Here is a 6,686-nt window from a genome sequence, read left to right as displayed (position 1 = left end):
CCAACAATTCAGAATCATGGAATCAGAGTTATTAACAAATTGAATCACAAAATCAACTCAAAATAAGCCAAAATAAATTAAACCCAACAGCTCAGAATCAACTCAGAATTATTAATAAATTAAATTACAAAATCAACTCAAAACAAGCAAAATAAATTAACAAAATTAGTACAAGCAGAAATAAATTAACAAAATCAGTACAAGCAAACTCAAATTAATAAGATCAGTAAACAAACCCAGAAATCAGTATTATTAACAAAATTTCAAACCAAGCAAAATAAGTATAGAAAATCAGGAATTGACTCAGAATCACAGAATAATAGAATCAGAGAATTTGAACTAGGCAAAACAAGCAAATTTGAACCCAGCAACTCAGAACCACATAATCAAAATTTTTAACTCAAATTGAATCACAGAATCAACCCAAAACAAGCAAAATAAGTACATGCAGAAAATCAGAAATTAACAAAACTCTAAACAAATCCAGCAACTCAGAATTACAAAAATCATAATTAACAAAATCAAACTCTAACTATTTCAAAATTATAAACCCTATATGTCTAATTGCTTTAGATATATAGAAGGAGAGAAAATCAAACCTGAAGTCAAGTTGATGGGAAGGGGGAGGGGGACTGGAAGAGGGGCAACCAGTGGCTATTGCAGCGTCAGCAGCGACGCTCTCCAGTAGACAACGAGCAGGAACGAGGTGGTGGAGCAGCAGGATGCGACGTGGCGAGCAGCGAATAGATGGAAGAAAACACGTAGATGCAAGAGTAGAGTTGGGGCTGTGGAAGAGAACGACGCGGTGAGACAAAGTGGAGACTGGAGAGAGTTGGGACTGTGGGAGAGAACGGTGTATGGTGCTGTGGGAGTTTTGCATTTTGAACAAAGTGAAGATGGAAGAGAGTTGGGGCTGGGAATAGAGAGTATATGGCACAGCAAACAACACAGTGAGTAAGGAAGACTGAATAATAGGGTTAGAAATTTTTAATTGGTGAAATTACTAAAAAACTCGCCTATGTTAGAAATAAAGTAAGATTATTTAAAAAATTTCAAATATTCGAAAAATTATCAGGGGTGGGGCGGGGATCCCCGCTCAGGTCCTCGCGTCTGTCTCGGAGGAATTTTGCTCCCCATCTCTATCCCAACGGAAAAAATTTTCCACTATCGGAGTCCCATTCGAGGCGGTCCTCGCGGAGATCCCTGCCTCCTAAAAATTTTTAACACCCCTATATATATATATATATATATATATATATATATATATAAGTTGAATACACTTACTTACAAGATATTTTTCGATTCAAATTAAAAAAAAAATTAATTTTTTTTTCTCTCTTTTAGTTTTAAGTATTATTTACTAATGCAATAAAAAATAAATAACAATAACAATTCACATAATTAAAATATATCATCTTAATATATATATGACATTATATATATAAAAGATTATTATATATGATAAATAATTTTTTTATAAAGATAATTTATGTATAAATCAATTAATTTTTATAATGTATAATTTATTGCATAATTTTCTCCTTTTAATATAGATAATTTAATGAATTTAATATACAAAATATAATTTATATTAGTTAACATACTAAATGTAACTTAAGCCATCATCTAGAATAATAAATATAATAGTACATTACCTACTTACTTATTAATATTAAAAAAATATATAAATAGTATAAACTGATTTTTTTGGTAAAAAACAATAATAAAAATTATTAATTAAGTTAATTACGTAATAAAATTATTATGAATAATATCTTAAATAATAATAAAAATGAGATAATTATTTTCACAAACGACAAAGTTTATAAAAAAATTTTGGATAATAAATCAACCCTCAATAAATTATACATTAGCCTTGTAAAAAAAATAAATTATACTTAAATATTATTATTTATGTACTTATATATATATATATATATATATATATATATATATATATATATTATCGATTATTAAGTTATAATTAATTTCTAATCTAATTTAGGGTAATTGAAATTTAAATGATTGAAAATATTAAATACCAAATATTTTGTACATAAATTTTTTTTTTGTAGTTATTGACATTGAAAAATGATGCGTTGTTAATCAATTATGAATTTAAATTTCAACGTGTAAGAAAATAAAAAATTATTTTAAACTTTATTTCACTAACCAGAATAATTTTAAAATAAAAATCACATTGTATATTATATTATAGGATAATATAATTATTTATTTTTTAAAGATAATTATTATCAAATAATATGGTGTAAGAAATTGGAAAAAAATATATTTACCAATCTAGAACATAATAATTCATTTTTCAATAAAAAATTTATATATTGAATAGCAAAAGTTATTATGGTTTCTCCTTACACAAAATATACTCAACGATGGTATTTTGGTAATATTATCAAAAAATATTAACCAATTTAATCGTTTTTGTAATGTCATAGGTCGATAAGTTTGAAAACTTGAAAATCATATCATAAAATATGAAATTTTAACTAGTAATAATGTTGACCATATTATTTTTCCTTCAAGAATGAATATGAAACAACAAATAAAACTGTCATAGATAAATTTCTATAAAGACAAATCTCCATAAGTATTGCCATCAATACTATTTTTTTTTCTATGATATTTTCTAACTCAGCAGTTTGAGGACTAATCCACTACAAATTGAAGTTCCATTTATTAAGAGTCTATCGTTAGTTAATAAATTGCTACATAAACAACATAAAATTTAAATCCCTAATACTTATTTAAGCGGACAAGTAAAATAATCATTCAACCAATTTAAATTAATTAAAATAAATATTAATTATTTTTAATATTTTTAATATTAAAAATTATTAAATTTTTAATTATAATTTTATAAAATATTTATAATAATAATTATTATATATATTTTTCATTTAATTTTCTTTAATAAAAAAATTTATATGATTTATCCAAGTGTACAGCACATACAATAGTTCAACTCAAAAGGGAATAACTATGCACAAAAAACATAAAAGATGAAGCCACCACAAGCCTTACAACTTATCATCTAATGGTTAAAATGAAGTATCTTCACATGATCTGTGAGGCCAACATATTGGCCATTGGTGCAATGCCTCGGCCACGAGTAGCCACTTTATTATTATCCAAGGGTTGGAGACTTTGGCACTGCGGATCCGTTTTTGGACTCATTCTGACTGCGTGAGTTGTTGCGAGTCTTGCTATCCCAATCCTTGATGGCCCGACGGCATATCTCATCTTTCAGTGGGTTGTGGTTCCTAAGCACCAAGTCAACGGCCATGCGCATCCTACTATGGTTGTTGACCCTCTGTAGCAATGATAAAATAGGAAACATCAAAGACAAAATTATAATTAAGCTAAATATAAGTAATAAAAACATGATGTTTTGAAAACACCCTTTTAAGTAAGTATAAGACATAAAAAACATAGGTTACCACCAAATCATATCACACCAAGAATTGGACATGATCATCCACTGGGAAACCCACATGCCACAGTCCTTTCTGCAAGAAATTATTAAGTTCGACAGAGACTACTAGTTAGAAAAGTCCTTATCCTTTGAACTAAGTAAGCTAAGTCAAGAAATCATAGCACATGCATTCTTTAATTTGGTAATTAATGGTATCAAACTTACGAATCTCTTGCTTGTTGGCCAATGGTAGGCTCCTTGATGTCGTAGGTGGAGGGGTGGAAAGAAAGAACTTTCTTCTCCTCGTACATTTTTGGGTTAGCCAAGAGGGTCTCAATGAAGAAAGCCTTCAAACAAAATATGTGATTTTTTTTTTAAATTATTATTCCTTAACATAGACTACACATTAATAATCATTTGTTTACGGCTTACAACGTTTCTCATTTGAGCAACCCTATCATCGTGCTCCAATGGAACCTTTGCGGAGTCCAAGTATACTAACTTGCTGTTGGTGAAATCAACCACCATCAAATACCAATGACGATTTTTATTGAGGGGAACATATATGTGAGTGATATGATCGGCATATCCCATGAAGTTGGTCTTTATAAACTCAAGTGTTTTCTTGCAATAGATGGTGTGGGGTGTACGGCCAATTGCTGAAATATTTTTCAATTTAACATGATATGAAGTAATCAATAATAAACCTTCCAATACATTGCGCACAACCAGCATGGAATATAGATAATTAACTGACAGCAAATGTAGTAGGCAGAAACCACTTCCTTCCACGTTTCTCTTTAGTCATCATGAAGGCAACTAGGTTGAGCACCTACGTTATATGGGATTTGAAACAGGGTTTAATTTACTTAGCTTGAGTTTATGGCATCTGTGGAAAAAGGCTAGTAATAGTATTAAATTAAGGTTTTTTGCACTTACATCATCAACCACTTCTTGTCCAGGACATAGGGTCCACAAAGCTTGTCGATCAACTTTGCAATAATCATTTGGAACCAATATCTCCCTGAAATGTAAGCCAACAAGAGGACAACGCTGTCATATGGATGGCAATACCACTCAAACTCGCGGGTACTCACCCCACTCTTACTCGTTCAGGCCGGATAATTTGGATTTTTACCAGAGTAGGTTATTGTGCGGAGCGTGATCGGGTTTAGATAATATCCATTCCTACCCGCATCAGTATATATATAATATATATAATATATGTAAAATAATTAGTAAAATGATTAATAATATTGTATCATATTTAAATTTTTATTTTAATTTATGTTATGTATGTGATGATGGTTATATAAATTTTGAAATTTAATTTTATTTATTGAATTTTAATAATTATAGAAACGGGGAGGATACCACAGAAGCGGATTAGGGTTCAACTTTCAATTTTTTACTATCTGCAAGTAGGAGCGGGGCAGATTTTATGTGGATTATTGTAAGATGGAGCGGGATGTAGAGCAAAAACCCGCCCCTACCTATCCCGTTGCCACCCGTAGGTTGCTATTCATGCGATGCTGACAAACCAAATTTTAAAATGGTGAATTCTATGGTGTATTTTATTATGGTGCCTAAATTGCCTAACTTGCCTTTATGAGTAAAAAATAAAATGTATAAAATAAAAGTAAAATATTTAAAATTTATTAAATATTATTTCTTTGTCTTTTTTAGTAAGTTAGGCACCATGTCTTAGGCACCATTGCATTCACCTTTCAAAATATTGGAACAAATAAAAACATATAGGCAGCCAAGTCTTTCCCAAAAATATAGGCAGCCACCACCATATATCCGCCCCGATAAAAGTACATGTCGGGTGGGGGTCGAAATGCAAGATCCAACACCTAAATGAGAAGAACTAACTGTTTATAAATGCACGACAACATTATTTAAGCGATTGCGAATTGCGATGCTGCTTAAAAGTGATGTCTAATTTATTTAAAAAGATTAAAAATTAATATTTAAGAAAATAAACTAGACAAAAATTAGAGAGTGGAATTGAGCATACCAAAAGTTACTTGAGATGAACTCACATCTGAGCATACTAAAAGTTAGGAAAAGAATGGTTCTAACAGTGCAAAAATGTTACCTTGATATGGTGTCTCCCTTCTTCATCGATGACACACACTTTTCCTTGCCATGTTCCATGACCAAGGTCCCTCTTGTGTACGAATGAATTGAACTAAAATGAAGCGTGCGTATCATCAAAAAATAAAAAAAAATGATGAAGCGTGCGCAAGAAGCCTTGTGATAAGTTGATGGATCCAATGGAAAGAAAGGAGAAAATCACAACATTACTATATATCAGAAGGCTTTCCTTACAAACGGGCCACAGGATGCCTCCAGGCCCATAAGGAAATTCCAATATCATGTTTTTGTTTTTGAATATATAATCGAATGTTTTTCAAAATGAATTTTTTAACAAAAAAAAAAAAAAACAAAGTGAATGCTATTCTACCATCTCTAAAGTAACATGTAAATTACCCTCTCTGATATGTTATATTCTAATTCGATGTTTATTTTAATACATTTGTTATATATTTATTAAAATATTAATTTAACAATTTTCTTATATTAACTAAATTCTAAACTAAAATTGATGTGACAAATTAAAAATAAAAAGACAAATCAGTGTCACCGTGAAAATTTTCAATTTGAAAAATTTATCGTGTCAAATAGATCTTTAAATTTAGAAATTTATTATATACAATTTAGTTTCGAATTATATAAAAAAAATAAAAAAATTGAAACACTTTATATCTTGTTTTTTAAAAATTAATGTAACTAGTTTGTAATTATTTTTTATGAAGGTCTGGATTTTTATTTAATTTTTGTTAAAAATCAGAGATTTTGTAAAATAAAAGAATAATATATAACATTATTTTTTAAATATTTTGTTAAATTTCCAATAAATTTTAATGATTCGAAATCAATTTTTTATTTTTTATTTTATTAAATAAATTAATCATCCAACAAATTCTACTAAAAATTTAAAATAAATAAACATTAAAATATAACACATTAAAAAAATAATTTATATGAAATGTTTCTTATTCTTCTTTTTTTTGTAAACATGTGTTCCACTAAATCTTCATCACTTTGTACGAGAAACAATTTTCAGATACGTACATCTGATCCAAATGACCACAACAATGAATTTTCTCAAACTTTTTTATTAATTAAAAAAATAAATTATGATTTTATAATTAATTTTATAAATGAAATAAAAAATATTAAAAAA

The 6,686-nt window shown here is 28.7% G+C and overlaps 1 long non-coding RNA gene across 1 annotated transcript; it reads right to left on the bottom strand.

Annotated features, from left to right (window-relative positions):
• Positions 1-2,969: 2,969 nt before the first annotated feature.
• Positions 2,970-5,695, bottom strand: LOC140181957 (uncharacterized). The gene is made up of 5 exons (XR_011877662.1): positions 5,535-5,695; positions 4,373-4,457; positions 3,866-4,265; positions 3,659-3,780; positions 2,970-3,527 (listed from the first exon to the last, which is right to left on the bottom strand). It is a non-coding gene; the product is annotated as an uncharacterized lncRNA (long non-coding RNA).
• Positions 5,696-6,686: the final 991 nt, after the last annotated feature.

Source organism: Arachis hypogaea, chromosome 19 (genome assembly GCF_003086295.3).
Source record: "Arachis hypogaea cultivar Tifrunner chromosome 19, arahy.Tifrunner.gnm2.J5K5, whole genome shotgun sequence".
NCBI lineage: Eukaryota > Viridiplantae > Streptophyta > Magnoliopsida > Fabales > Fabaceae > Arachis > Arachis hypogaea.
Note: the sequence above shows the minus strand (reverse complement) of the source record. Positions and strands in the feature narration are given on the sequence as shown.